The sequence below is a fragment of the Hippocampus zosterae genome, chromosome 5 (assembly GCF_025434085.1).
Source record: "Hippocampus zosterae strain Florida chromosome 5, ASM2543408v3, whole genome shotgun sequence".
Classification (NCBI taxonomy): Eukaryota; Metazoa; Chordata; class Actinopteri; order Syngnathiformes; family Syngnathidae; genus Hippocampus; species Hippocampus zosterae.
The window spans coordinates 3,703,574-3,717,359 of NC_067455.1; the positions used below are offsets into that span (position 1 = coordinate 3,703,574).

Below are 13,786 nucleotides of genomic sequence, written 5' to 3' on the forward strand. Positions count from 1 at the left end.
ACAGTGGTACCTGTACTGATGAAATTAATTGGTTCTGGAAGAATTTTTTTAACTAGAAAATTTTGTAAGTAGAAACGCGTTTTCCATATAAATGCCCTAATCTGTTCCAAGCCCGCCCCCCCCCAAAAAAAATTCAACCAAATTTTTTTTCTAAAGCATACAAATGTATCAAAATATGCAATAAATACGTTACAATTCGATCATTGCACAATAAATGAAAGTGTGCATAATGTAAACAATAAGAAATAGAGTAAAGAATAAAAATTATGGTCATTTAACCTTTGACTGCGTCCTCATCATTTTTTGCCCTCTTTAGTTCATGTTCTCGCTCAGAAGTGGCATCTATCTATTGACACGCATCGACACATACGGTAGAAGTCGCTCTTAGCCAATGCGATGCCAGGAAGATGCTCGGTAATAGCCAATGGCAGAGCAGCTCTCAGTATGTTGCATTCAGGAAACTCGGATTTGCGAGTAGCAGCCCATACTCTATTTTTACCTTATGTAACTTGAAAATTTTGTATGAAGAGATGTTCATAAGAAGAGGTACCACAATACTTTTATTGTCCAGAGCACAGAGTCAGTCCTATTCCAAGTTTTTAATGACATCTTCCTGGCGAATAACAATGGAAACCGTGTCTTGTTTTATTGGATCCTACTTGGCAGGCCAAACCTTTTGTGTGAGCCTTGGTTGCTCTGCCTCCCACTCTGCTCCAATGTCGTTTGGTGTTCCACAGGGTTCAATCTTGGGGCCCCTGCTGTTTCCAATGTATTTGCTAATCCTGTTTTCCATCACGGGAAAGCATTTGGATGACAGTCAGATCTATGTCGTGCGAGGCAAAAAGAACTTTCTCCTTCAGGCCACTTTTGTCTTGTCTGGAGGAATTCAAAGCCTGCACGGCACTGAATTTCTTGAATTTCAATAAAAAAAACATACATACGTTATGGTGTTTGGTCCAGTGGCACTTGTACATCTCATCCCAACAGTCTGACATTTTGAGTCCTGTGCTGGTTAATGTTAACTGTCATACAAGTCAAGGCTCCAGACTATTTTACTGTTTGGTGCTTTCTACTGCCTTTATTACCGATTTGTCTTAGTGTTTATTGTGCAAGTTAAATTGCTCTATGTACAGCACTTTGTATGCAGCGATGGCTGTTTGAAAGTGCTCTATAAATAATGTTGACTTGACCTGACTTGACTACTCTTCAATGGTCATATTATGCCCCTTAAATGTTAAGTTATCCATTCCATTAAATGGTCGGTTGATTGAGCTCTTCTTAATAACAAAATTGAACACATTCGCACAATAACATTTGTATCAGTTGTATTAATTGGTTCATTATTCATACCTCTGAATTATTAATTATCGAGTTAAATTAGTTGACATATTTTAAGAAATGATTCAGACCTTGAGAACACACTTTCCCACCCCTGCTTGAGATGCTCTTGGAGTCTAAAGCATGACGGAGGCATAAGACGTGACGTCGATGTCTGTTTTTTGGGGTTATATGCATGTGGCCGTGTGGTCTGCCCCACTTCCAGGAACTCAGCACAGTTTCACCTTATGAGAAAAGGAGACAAATCGATGGTGGCAATAAAGAGAACACTCGGCGTGATTTTGGGACTACATACTGTACAGAGTACAGTACGGGTGATCAGGATGGACACAGCATTAGGTACTGCTGCAAAATCTGCACGATGAAAAAATGTTGCCTTTACCAAGATGAAAATGCTGATTCGATGAGAATTCTGTCAATGAAATAGACACATTTGCAAGAAAAGTACATGCATTATTTGTAAAAAATCTTGATTTCTGTGTACATTGAATCTTAAAATGTCATGTGATCACACCAACATTGATGCGCACTGTACGCCACTTCTGCGTTATCCTACGCCTCCAAATGCATGGAGGACTTCAGGCCGTGCAGGCATTTGCACCCGAGCCAAGAAAAAAACCCTGGATGACCGACGTACAAAAGATGTCCAACTCAGCCTTTAAATTGGGCAAAGTGCTATATAATGATGATAGAAGATGTTAGATAATGATAATTACTAACCAGGACATGGGAAACCACAGCACGTCTGTGTTTAGATCTGAAGCTATTGCCAGAATGCTAACCGTGATATGGCAAGAGCTTGCGGTGAAAAACAGATGGGCAGTTTTCTCATCGATCGCTTTTCTTTTGGGTGGGCATCGAATCCTTGTTTAGAATGACTTTTGGAAGACTAATGAACCCCCCCCCCCAGCCTCCAGCCGCAAGAATGTAGGTAGAAAGAAGAAAGAAGAAAAAAACAACAAACACCGTTCAATTAAGTGTAATATAAATACAAAATGGATAAATCGCAGTGCTATTTACAATTGTCTTTCACATCATTTAATTATTATTATTATTATTATTATTGTTATTTTTATTCATCAGCCTGACAGCAGTTGGTAGGAACGAGCGTCGGTATCTCTCCTTCTTGCAGCGCGGGTGTAACAGTCTCTGGCTGAAGGAGCTACCAAGTGCTGTCAGAGCGGGCTGGAGGGGGTGGGAGGGACTGGCCATCATAGCTTTTAGCTTAGTTAGCATCCTTCTGTTGCCCACCTCCTCCAGAGTGTCAAGGGAGCAACCCAGGACAGAACTGGCCTTCCTGACCAGTCGCTCCAGTCTCTTTCTGTCCCGGGCTGAGATGCTGCCTGAGCAGCAGACAATGCCATAATGGATGGCCGAGGCCACCACCGAGTTGTAGAACGTCTTAAGGAGTGACCCCTGAACCCCAAAAGACCTGAGTTTCCTGAGTAGGAAGAGTCGGCTCTGTCCTTTCCTAATCAGGGTGTCCGTGTTTGTAGACCGGTCCAGTTTGTTGTTCAGAAGAACACCGAGGTACTTGTAGGAGGTCACCCTCTCCATGTCTATACCCTGGATGTTCATCGGTGCTGGTGAGGACTGTTTCCTGCAAAAATCCAGAACCAACTCCTTAGTTTTCCTAGGGTTGATCTGGAGGAGATTTTTTGCTGGTCTCTTTCTGTCCCGGGCTGAGATGCTGCCTGACCAGCAGACAATGCCGTAATGGATGGCCGAGGCCACCACCGAGTTGTAGAACGTCTTAAGGAGCGACCCCTGAACCCCAAAAGACCTCAGTTTCCTGAGTAGGAAGAGTCGGCTCTGTACTTTCCTAATCAGGGTGTCCGTGTTTGTAGACCGGTCCAGTTTGTTGTTCAGAAGAACACCGAGGTACTTGTAGGAGGTCACCCTCTCCATGTCTATACCCTGGATGTTCATCGGTGCTGGTGAGGACTGTTTCCTGCAAAAATCCACAACCAACTCCTTAGTTTTCCTAGGGTTGATCTGGAGGAGATTTTTTGCTGGCACCAGTCCACAAAGTCCTTCGTCAGTCCCCTGTACTCCCGATCGTCCCCCTCTGTAATGAGGCCAACAATCGCAGAGTCATCGGAGAACTTCTGAAGGTTTGGAGTGGCGTGTCTGAAGTCCGAGGCGTAGAGGATGATGCTTTATTTTACGGGGCTTGCCGACCAAAATGTTCGCCAGCAATGTATTTTGGGTAATCCAAAGAGCTTAAAACACTCTACCACCGGGGAATTAAAAAAAAAACTGCATCGTAATAAATGTCTCCTTTTAAGGCAGGTTAGAATTGAGCCTTTGTTAACACAGAAGTCATCAAGCTGTGTGCGTGATGATGTCACTTACAGGAATAAGTAGCAGCTGCAGACTTTCACATACATCTGCTTTTTTCACTTCACATGCCTCGGTGAGGCTTCCTATCCGTTACCGCATTTGCTTCTATCAAGTATCTTCCATCAAAGGCGCACTCTTCACCGTTTGACGATGCCCCGGTGTGTCCTGTGCTCAGGGCGCTCGGAACATCTTTGCGAGAAAAGGCGACGGTTTCCTGTTTGCACAATCTTTGCAGTCTGGCAAGAAAAGCCCCTTCTCGCGCTAACGTAGATGTATTTTACACCGCCTGGCCACATGAAGAATGCGGCCATTGTTCGTAACGGCAGGAAGTGACGTGAAGACCCTTCGTGTGACTCTTACTGGAAGCTGGCGTCTGCGTGAAAGAAAAAGAAAAAAAAAAGATAACGGCAGTGCAGGTGCGCTCCCTTGTCGATTGGTGGCCTTTGCAGATTATAGTGTGCCGATATTCCTTCATTTAAAAAAACAACAACAACAAAAAACAACATTTTTATTTTTCTGGAACGGATTAATGGCATTTTCATGCGTTTCAATGGGAAAAGATGATTTTTAGACACAAGTCTGTGGAGGCTCGGCTGTAAAGATACGTATGGACGCCTAATTGTGGTCTTTATTACAGAGCTTTGCACATAGCGGTGGTGAAAGGAGAACTGGCCATCGTGCGACAACTTGTGCATCTGCTGCAGCGCGCTGGCAAAAGCCTCGACATCTACAACAACCTCCGACAGGTGAATCAACGCATCACATTCTTCATATCTTTCACGCACACTGTTGGATTTTATCATCGTCATCATCATCAAAGCGCCCGTCAGGGCAACATGATGCAACTTGCATCCGCACAGCAGGTAAACCACATTCCTCTGCCTCGCCTAACATGGAAAAGAATGAAAGAGGAAGTGGCGCCGTTTCCTGTTGGCCTCGTGTTTTTGCTCGCACATTCTCTCATGACTTGTGATTATTCAATGGAATTCACCTTTTTGTTTGTTGTTTTTTTTTTTCAATCCTTTGTTTTGGTGATGATCTCTTTCCCGGTTTTAGTATCAAAAGGGATTTGGATTTACTTCTTTCTTTTTTCACGATTTACCATATTGTAAAAGACAAAAAGGCCCTGAAATGATAAAGATGAACAGCATGTACCACCAAAACTATCCAATTTTTATACAAAAATGAAACATTTAACTCCCTAATATAAGCATATTGGTGGCAAAAGCTGACAAAAGAAAAAAAATGGAAAATGTCAACACCACCAAAATATAATATAAGCATATTGGTGGCAAAAGCTGACAAAAGAAAATTAAAAAATGTCAACACCACCAAAATATAATATAAGCATATTGGTGGCAAAAGCTGACAAAAGAAAATTAAAAAATGTCAACCCCACCAAAATATAATATAAGCATATTTGTGGCAAAAGCTGACTAAAAAAAAAAAAAAGAAAGAAAAAAATTGAAAAATGGCAACACCACCAAAATATAATATAAGCATATTGGTGGCACAAGCTGACAAAAGAAAAAAATTTAAAAATGGCAACACCACCAAAATATAATATAAGCATTTTGGTGGCACAAGCTGACAAAAGAAAAAAATTGAAAAATGTCAACACCACCAAAATATAATATAAGCATATTTGTGGCAAAAGCTGACTAAAAAAAAGAAAGAAAAAAAATTGAAAAATGTCAACCCCACCAAAATATCAATGTTCTACTTATCATTGCTCTCCTTTCACACAAATTCTAAAATGAAACATTTTCAAGTAGCTCCTAAGTTTGTGCTCTTCATATAAAATCTTTCCAAATAAGTTTCAGGTATCGTGGACAACATTAGTTTTTTTTTTTTTTTTTTTACCGAGCCCCAAAAAATGCCAATTGTATTCACACCGCGAGCACAAAACACTCTCTGGCGGCAACAAAACGGGTATAGGGTGTGCACAAAATGCAACTTCATAGTGTCGATATTAGTCCTGGACAGCTGGGAAAAGCAAGTGTACCTTCTCAAAAAAAATTGGGTAAAGGACGAAAGCAGTTTCCCGATGGCCGTTTGTTCATGGCATGATACTGTGCGCTTGTTTTACTGTGGCCACAAATTAGCATTTTAAAAGCACTGACACTGCGGCCGCAATTTTTACATTTTTTTCCCCTCCATGTCATGTCTGAGGCTCTGTACACTTCAAAATGCTGCTACATAACGTTTTTGGATGTAAAAAAAAAAAAAAACGTCACTTCAGTGCACAAATATTCTTATAATCATCGTGCTTTTTTTAAAAAAAATACAAAATCTTACTAATAAAAGCTTTTTCATCCCACGTTATGAATTGCAAAATTTGCACCTTGTAGTCAATTTCTTTGATTTGATTTCTTACTAGTACACTCTTTATCCTGACTCGACTCAGTGCACTTAGTACTTTTGAATAAATTCTTTCCATTAAGCTTTGATGTGCTTGTCAACCAATTTACGGTCCACGTTTTAGTACACTTTTTATCCATCGGCGTGTTTCTGGCTTGACATTTATTCCAAACGGGGCATGATATGCTGCATGGACCGTAGCGCATGACATTACATCCACATTTGTGCTCGTTGCCGCTAAGACAAATGAATTATTTTTAAGGTTTTCTCGAGTCTCCTGAGGCATGCAGAGCGGGGGAGTGGGGGTGGGGGTGGGGGTGTGGGGGGGGGATTCACCGTACCGAGGTGTCCCACTTACCAGAAATAACACGAACGCTATCTTTTTCTCATCGCTGCAAAGTTGTGCGATATCCTGTCTGCCCCCCTGCACCTAAACAACCCCACCCCCCCCCTCCCTGCCTCACACCCGCACTTTACAGTTCCGATCTCGGCACACGCGACCTTTTAAAAAAGTTTGCCGTGTTTACTTTCTGCCCAGGCGCTATCCATTCATGCTCGTGCGTCTTATACAAGCGCAAGACGTAGAAGAAGAGAATATTTCCAATACTTCAGAGTTTCTGTGGTTGGAGTGCATGGAGCATTTTGACAAGAGTGATACTATCGGTGCCCTTCGTGAACGATACAGCAAGTGCTCGAATGCCGCCGAATAAAGAGAACACGACGGATGTTTAATACTCACACACTCGGTATGTGCGCCCAAATCCTTCAATGCGGGGCCACGCCCACTTTGCGCTGATTATCATGCACATAAGAATGCTATGACTGCGCCGTGAGTGACAACTGCAATTTGGTAGGCCTGTCTGTCCTGGGATGACTCACGAAAAAGTGTCGAGAACCATTTTTGTTTTAGTGGCCATCTTAGGCAAGGCCAGGCAGCTTGATTGAGTGAATTTCGTACATAAGGTAACTCGGTTTGAATTGACCCGAAGTCTGTTTACCTCAGAACACTTTAGGATTATTTTGGCCATTTTCAGAGGTTGTTGATAGCTTATTTTTCTTTTCTGCTACCAAATTTTAAATTCCACCTATGTGAATTTTTGAAGGTATGTTAGTCAAGAATAGACCCACAAAAAAGCCCATGCTGCAACTCAGGGGGTCGCCATTTTGGTTGCATAGTGTGCTCTCTGCTGTCTATTGGAATTGAATTGACACGAAACGCTAGCTCGTTAGCACGGAAGCTAACCGCGGACGTTAGCACGGAAGCTAACTGCGAAAAGTCGCTACGCAGCTGGAACCCACGTCCAACCGCCCTTGGGCTCGATTTGCAAACGTAACGAGAACAAACTGAGCAGCGGTGTTCACAATGCGAGCCTGAAGGCAGATTTTATTTTAAAAAAAAAAATTTTTTTTTGCTATTAGTGGGTCGGGCCAGTCCTTATTCCCTGCCAATAGTTGGGGGGCGACTGTGTCTGTGTGTTCGATATGTGGAGCCGAATTGGGTGTCGTGTGAGGTCACCAAATCTGCGTGCGAGTGTCCAGGCGTGAGCTGTGGCTGTCAGCTGCTCCCGTGTTCATGAGCTTTGTGTTTTTTCCTGGCATTCACTGCTGAAAAGCTACATGACGACTGTGGCTCTCCTTTCCCACAAACGAAGGCATGAGAGATTGTACAGCAACCTCCCCCCCCAAAAAAAATTTTTTTAAATCACTATAAGCCATACAATATATTTAGCGATAAACAAGTCGATACATTTCACACCAAAAATCAGCGATGTGGCAGGGCGGTTGTGAGCCGTGGCATAGCAGGCAAACATGGCATATACAAAAAGAAAAAAAAAAACAGAAAACAAAAAAAAAAACATCACCACATTGATTGAGATTCACTTCTTTGTTTTGGTACACGCACACGACAAGCATCTGTGTGTCGATGTGTACTTTGATACTCGTCGTTCCGAGAAGTCACGTGACCGGTCCCCTCCTCGCCCAACCCCTCCTCGTCTTGCTTGAGGCTATTTCGTAACATACCTGAGGTTCACAGGGTGGTTCGCGGGGACTTTCCCTTCTTGCACGTCGCCCTGTTCCTCTCTCTCGTCTCTCACTCGCTCGCGCTCTCACAGCACTTCGAACACAAAGTTGCTGTGACGCTATCGCCCCCCCCCCCCCCCCCGGCCCCCATGTTTATTTGTGTGCAAGCAGGAAAGCATGAGCTCTTTGCAGTTGTCTGCTTTGGCGTGGCATGAGAGGCATTTCATGGTCCACTCATCTCTGAGGAATGCCAGAGTACGTAGGGAAAGATGAGGGATTTTCCCTCGCCATCCTGCCTTCCTGCTTTTCCTTGTTCGACACGCACGCACGCGAGAATGCATGCGCATTTCCTCTTATCGATGCCTTAGTTTTGTTTTAGTCACTCTCGAGGCTTTTTTTTTTTTAACGGGAAGGTCTGCTTCGGAGGCCTAATTATGGAGAGGAGATGGGTCGGTTCCTGTTCGATAGGAACAGAATGACGCATTCAGGAATACTGTAAATATATGACTCTCTGTGTGCTTGTACATGTGCGTGGATGAGTGAGTCACAAGATTCAGGGAAAAATGACGGAGGGCGGCGTAATTGGGTGAAGTCCATAAAGACGGTCTTTTAACTTGATTGTTTAACTGAAAAGTCCTCCCCTTTCCCCCTAGCGGTGAAAATACAAGTCAGTCGTGCTTAGATTTGAGCATGTATCGCCAAAAATAAAACAAATATCACTTAAAATATCACATAAGCGCCAGATGTCCTCACTTTTATGGTTTAAAAGTCCACACACACTTCCAATAAGTCAATCTAAGAGCAAAAGTGAAACTTGATGTGTGTGTGTTTTTTCGGTTGCTATTTATTGTGCAACCTGTCCAAATATGAGTGGAAAGTCCACTTCCCTGTGGGCGCTGAGCGCAACGCTCGCTTTATTTAAACACGCGCGTCCTTGCCGGGCGGTGTCGACATGTTTATCGGCAGCGTGACACTCGCTGACCTCACACTCGGGGAATATCCCGCATTGCTCCAGTGATCCTTCGTCGATTCATTCAGTCTGGCATTTCTCGATGCCAGTCATTCCCGATCGATATCCTGTGAGAAAGTATCTAAAGTCATCTGTATATGCCACTGACGTTTATGGACAACCAGTGTAACAATCGGGCGTCGGCTCCACTTTGTGTCTTTTCGTGTGTGTGGTGTGTCGTGACGACATTGAAATGTGATGTGTATTGTGAAACGTCAACTTTTCAATGCACCTCCAAATATTTACAACCTCCACCCCTCTCACAGACTCCCCTTCACCTGGCAGTGATCACTCAGCAAGCCAACATGGCGGAGGCGCTGCTGAGGGCCGGCTCAGACCCCTCGGCGTTGGACCGCAACGGCCAGACGGCGTTGCACCTCTGCTGCGAATACGACAATCCCGCGTGTCTCTCCGTGGTGCTCTCGCTGCCCTCGTCTGCCGCTTGCCTGGAGATGAAAAACTTTCAGGGTAACGCTGCGCTCGCTCTTGTTACGAAAGAAATGTCAAGATAAGAAAGGTTAAAAACACAGTATGGGCTACTTCTCGCAGCTCCGTGTTCCCTGTACGCAACACATTTATAGCTGCTCTGCCATTGGCTATTACCGAGCATCATCCTGGCATCCCATTGGCTAAGAGGGAAGATTGAATATAAATCCGGTCGGGTTCTGAGGTCAGCAGACTCGGGTCAATTTGTGCAACGCAGAGTACAAAGCAAACATGGTGAATCGGCAATTAGCTGTTACGCTGCACGCAAATATGGGAATAAGCTGCCAACAGAAGTGAAGTCGGCCACACGTGTAAATGCTTTTAAATCCAGGGTAAAAACACATCCCCCCCCCCCCCCCCCGCCTATACATATGAAAGCCTTTCTGTAATGTATTTATGTATTTTTCAAAATCATGTTTTTGTGTTCTTTTTGTACTTTGACTCAACCGTTTTTCTTTACTTCGCTTTTAAATAAATGCCTTGAAATGTTGCGGGTTTCACCGCACAATCGTCACTCGCTCAGCTGTTTACACTGTGCCCCTTTGAACTCCCCCCGCAGGTTTGAGCCCCCTCCACGTGACCGTACTACACGGACACCGAGACTTAGCCGCCATGCTGCTGGCAGCGGGAGCTGACGTCAACACCATGGTCAGTCCGTTCGTTGCGATCAATGACTCGTCGGGCTCTTTTCATTTCATCACGCCTGGGTCAGACGGATGACTTTACCGCACCGACTTCATTAGGACATCAAGAGTGGCCAGACTCCCCTCATTCTCGCGGTGGAGAGCAACAATGCGGAGATGGTCCGCTTCCTCATTGAGGTAAACGGATTGTGTGGGATGCCTTGTGACTCGGCTTCAGATGAAACACTGGCTTTGAAACGTCTTGGTTCTAAAATGACCACATTAATCTTAATGTTGATTTTTAAAAAAAAAAGGGCCTTAATTGGCTTCCAAGCTGTCTCCCGCGACGTGAAACACTAAATGAGGAAACACCGTAGACAAACGCATTTAAAACTAGCATCTGTGTGGCGTTGTGGTGGTGGTGTTGTCGCAGGTATCTGAATACAAATGGTGCTTCAACACATGCAGACAGACCATGTGACAATACCCACAGCCATATATTATTTATCCTCTGTGAAGAATGCCGACTAGTACTCTCCTAGTGAGAAGCAGAGAGAGGAACTGAGCCTCCACTGTAGGAAATTCTTATGTCTGTCTTGTTCTGCCCCTAGGTGGCCAAAATGCAAACACCAGAATGATAGATCAAGTTGTTGAGAAGTACAAATCATTCATTCATTCATTCATCTTCCGAGCCGCTTGATCCTCACTAGGGTTGCGGGGGGTGCTGGAGCCTATCCCAGCCGTCTCCGGGCAGTAGGCGGGGGACACCCTGAATCGGTTGCCAGCCAATCGCAGGGCACACATAGACGAACAACCATTCGCACTCACACTCACACCTAGGGACAATTTAGAGTGTTCAATCAGCCTGCCACGCATGTTTTTGGAATGTGGGAGGAAACGCAGGCCCGGGGAGAACATGCAAACTCCACACAGGGAGGCCGGAGCTGGAATCGAACCCGGCACCTCTGCACTGTGAAGCCGACGTGCTAACCACTGGGCTACCGGGCCGCCAGTACAAATCATGTTTGGGTTAAAAAAAAAACTCCGTTAAATCATTCATTCATCTTCCGAGCCGCTTGATCCTCATTAGGGTCGCGGGGGGTGCTGGAGCCTATCCCAGCCGTCTTCGGGCAGTAGGCGGGGGACACCCTGGATCGGTTGCCAGCCAATCGCAGGGCACACAGAAACAAACAACCATCCACGCTCACATTCACACCTAGGGACAATTTTAGAGTGTCCAATCAGCCTGCCATGCATATTTTTGGAATGTGGGAGGAAACCGGAGCACCCGGAGAAAACCCACGCAGGCCCGGGGAGAACATGCAAACTCCACACAGGGAGGCCGGAGCTGGAATCGAACCCGGTACCTCTGCACTGTGAAGCCGACGTGCTAACCACTGGACTACCGGGCCGTTAAATCAATTAAATTGAAATTGTGTGGCACCACAACAGACATACAAAGAGAGGGTTGCCCACCAAAACGCATAGACCAGGCATTATTCAGAAGGAAGGACGGAGAGAAAAAAAAAACACACACACACATCGTGGAGGCCAACGACGAATGTGTTCCCGAGTTCAAACACGTTTCCTTGTTCGCTTGGCGCAGAGCGGCTGTGATGTGAACAGGCCGTCATACGGCAGCAACACGGCCCTGCACAGCGCCTGTGCACGGGGCCAAGCGGACGTTGTGAGGGCGCTGCTGAAGAACGGCGCCGACAGCACCCTCAAGAACTACCACAACGACACGCCTGTCATGTTGGCCAAGAGCAAAAAGGTAAGCTTCGACGATGAGGCCTCGGTGGAGGTCCGGCGCGCTCAGGGAACGATTCCGTGCATGCGCGTTTTCAGTGGAAGGAAGTGATGAAGTACAAGTGTTTTGGTCGTGTCTTGTTTCCGAGTTTTTACTCTTAATTACAGTATATACTGTACGTTTACTGTATTTTAATATCCATCCATCCATCCATCATCTACCGCTTATCCGGGGCCGGGTCGCAACAGCTTTAGCAGGGAAGCCCAGACTTCCCTCTCCCTAGCTACTTCGTCCAGCTCTCCCCGGGGGATCCCGAGTCGTTCCCAGGCCAGCTGGGTGACATAGTCTCTCCAGCGTGTCCTGGGTCTTCCTCAGGGTCTCCTCCCGGTGGGGCATGACCGGAACACCTCACCGGGGAGGCGCTCAGGAGGCATCCGAATCAGATGCCCAAGCCACCTCATCTGGCTCCTCTCAATATGGAGGAGAAGCGGCTCGACTCTGAGCCCCTCCCGGATGACCGAGCTTCTCACCTTTGTATTTCAATATATTTCACTGCATTTGATGTGCATTACTTAAGCAAAGGAATAGGAATATGTGCTTATACTTTAACCAGCGCATGCTTTCACAAGTCTCTGCGCTTAATTTTAGTACACAGTGATTACTTTTACTTCCTAATCAGTGATGCGATGGGTTCAGTTCCATTCAGTTTTTTTAAGTGATGGGATTGGCAAAGCACCCCATTGCAATGTTAGAATCAAATTAGTTTATCCTCCCATCTCGAGGACAAATCTGAAGACTGTAGCATGCTCATGACTTTCATCCAGTCACTGTTCAACATTTAATGAGCTATTCTGGAATATTTTTGTGGGACAGAAGCACGGTGACATAATTGTTAGTGTGAGTATGAGTACCTGATTGCCTAGAAGTGCCCTGTGAGTGGCTGGCAACCAGGCCACAGGGTGTTGTGCCCCATCTCACCTTTGACCCTCAGGATGAGAAAATGGATGAAATGGGTTTTGATGGGAGATTGCGCAAATTATAAATGCATCTGGAAAAAGGAAAAGCAGACGCCGCAGAAATGTGTATTCTTTTGCAGATAGCAGACATCTTACGAGGTAGGGGCTCAAAACCCATACGAATTCCAGATCAACGCGACGACATGTCAGCGTCGCCGCACGGCAGCAACTTGATGAGCATCGGTAGGAGAAACTTCATTAAATACAGCTGCACAGTGCAGATTATGGCCCATGCACTCCATTCTTCAATCCAGTCCAATAAGCATTTAAAATGATCACGAGTCCTGGAATATTTGTTGTTTTATTTACAGTAGATGTTTTTTGTTGTTTTTTATGATTATTATTGGCTCATTAAAATGTATTTATTCCTGTCTTGTTTATGTATCATATAAAATAATTTCAGTGATTTACTATAAGTAGTTAAAATCTGAAATTTTTACATAGTAAAATAATATTAAATAAAATAATTTCTTTTTAATTAGCATGATAAAAGCTATTTAGTATGACATAAAATTGTAAATACCGGGCGGGTATGAGAAAATACTTTAAAAATCTAATTTCAAATTAATGAGTCATAATTAAAATCAATTAGAAATAATAATCATGCAATTTTTGTGTGTATGTTAAAAAAATTAAATCTGCATTATTTAAATATTTCTTACATTAACTACAAAAATCACAATGAAATTTTAAAAAAGACCAAAATTCACATCAAATACAAAAATAAAAATGAATTAAAATACACATGTATTGTTTGATTAAATCTACCATAATAAGCAACCTGCCACATTTGTTCATATGAAAAATCTTATTTGATCCTTGAGCATTAAAGTTTGCC

The 13,786-nt window shown here is 44.3% G+C and overlaps 1 protein-coding gene across 2 annotated transcripts in view; it reads left to right on the plus strand.

Annotated features, from left to right (window-relative positions):
* Positions 1–13,786, plus strand: part of ddx61 (DEAD (Asp-Glu-Ala-Asp) box helicase 61) — an 81,986-nt gene that overhangs the window by 61,472 nt on the left and 6,728 nt on the right. For both annotated transcript variants that reach the window (XR_007962363.1, XR_007962362.1), the window contains 6 exons: positions 4,319–4,427; positions 9,340–9,541; positions 10,119–10,207; positions 10,303–10,380; positions 11,789–11,956; positions 13,029–13,131. The gene's annotated coding sequence lies outside the window, so the exon portion shown is untranslated. The remainder of the gene's footprint in view (positions 1–4,318; positions 4,428–9,339; positions 9,542–10,118; positions 10,208–10,302; positions 10,381–11,788; positions 11,957–13,028; positions 13,132–13,786) is intronic.